This window comes from Capricornis sumatraensis, chromosome 3, assembly GCF_032405125.1.
Source record: "Capricornis sumatraensis isolate serow.1 chromosome 3, serow.2, whole genome shotgun sequence".
NCBI lineage: Eukaryota > Metazoa > Chordata > Mammalia > Artiodactyla > Bovidae > Capricornis > Capricornis sumatraensis.
This window is the reverse complement of record NC_091071.1, coordinates 153,576,872-153,578,544: the sequence shown is the minus strand read 5'-3', so window position 1 is coordinate 153,578,544 and position 1,673 is coordinate 153,576,872. Positions and strand designations below refer to the sequence as shown.

Genomic DNA, 1,673 nt, shown 5'->3' with positions numbered 1-1,673 from the left:
GCACAGAAGAGGTGGAAGGGAGTGTACATAAGATGAACTTCACCCAAGGTTCACTGTGCTTCCTGAGCTACAGTTTCAATTTTAGAAAAGACATCTGGTAAAGTAAATTTTGTAAGGGGAGAAGAAATATAAATTTACCTTGAAGGGTGCCTGGAGAGAAAGGAATCTGATTGTAGAATTTAGCATATGAACATTCTAGCTTGCTGGATTGTCACTTTATTTATGCTCATGCTTAACTCAACTGTAGCTTCTGGGTATTTTTTATGTCATTAAACACCCATGGTATAACCAGGAGAATAGAAAGTGAGATGTGGCTTTGTTTACTTGTGTTGCCATTCAGCATTTCATCTCATAGCCCACAGGAGACTTCTGGCTAGATTCACAATGATGGTGACAGAAGTTTAAATAAATGCGGCAGGATCCCACTGGTACACAGTGCAGTAAATCTGAATGCATGAGTGGAAAGTCTCTTGGAAGCTTCTTTTTCATAGATGTGAAACCATTAATATTTTATTTTTCCTTAGTTTTGTGTTTTGTGGTGTGTTTTGTCATTTTTTTAATCCATCCAATTGGAAAGCACAGATTCTTAAAAACAGAGAAATACTAAATCTTCTTTGAAAAAAAAAAAAAAACCCATTGTAAGTTAAAGCTGTTAGGAGCCTTGTTGATTGAGTTTAACTTGTTGATTTGTAAGTGAGTCACTTGAATTAGGTGTCTTTCTCAAGGTCACACGGCTAGTTGGTGGCATCAGTAGGTCTGGAAGCCCAGTCTCCTAATTCATTGCTGGGTGATTTTTACACAATGCTTCCTGCTCACCAACCCCCCTCCCCCCCAAAAAAACCTCATCAGATGAATTCTTTCCTGGGAGATATAGGAAAAAATTGATGAGCAAGTGCACAAGTGCAGGACAGAAAGCATGCAAGCACAAGATGCGTACATGTCACACTTTTCTGGCTATAGTACTATGAGATGGGGAGCTCTTGTCTACCCCCAGCCCTGGGATCCAAGGGCCCTCTGAAGTCAGTGAAGATCTTCAGATGCAAACAAGAAGACAGCCATAGCCATGGTGCACTGCAAATGAAGCAAAGCCCTCATCAACGTGAACAATTCCTCTGGAGATCAAGCCACGCACACTGTGTTTTAAGCTACTGAAGCTTGTTCTGCTTCTGGATGAGGAGCGATTTTCTGGGGTGGACATCTGAGTCTGAGTGAAGGGAGGTGATCACGTGGCCCAGATTTATACCATCTGACAGTCCATCTCCAAAGCCTTCTTGGCCTGTTACCAGAAACATGTGGATGAGGCTTCCAAGACTTACCCCGTATAAGCAGCAGATCCTGCTGATAGCTGATCCTCAGCACTGTGAATCCAAAATGTTTGTAGGCCCTGGTGCCTGTGCTCACTTCCAGAAATCCAGCAAATGAACTCATCATGAGGATCTAGGATAATCTTTATAATAAACAATGGCTGTGGGATTTGAAGTTTAAAGAAAAAGTTCAAAGAGTATTGTTTTCGCAGTAAGGTATATGTCTTGGATGGTCTGTTTAATGAAGTTCACTTTGTCCAACTTAATGAAGCCTATATCCTTTATGTACTGAAGAAACAGTGTCTACACATATTGAAGCAGTATTTCTGGATTAGACATACCAGTCTGAGCAGATGTGGCATGAGCAAG

At 41.1% G+C, this 1,673-nt stretch overlaps 1 pseudogene; it reads left to right on the top strand.

Moving 5' to 3' along the window:
- Positions 1 to 969: 969 nt before the first annotated feature.
- LOC138076336 (small ribosomal subunit protein uS9-like) lies at positions 970 to 1,422 on the top strand (annotated as a pseudogene).
- The last annotated feature ends 251 nt before the right edge of the window (positions 1,423 to 1,673 follow it).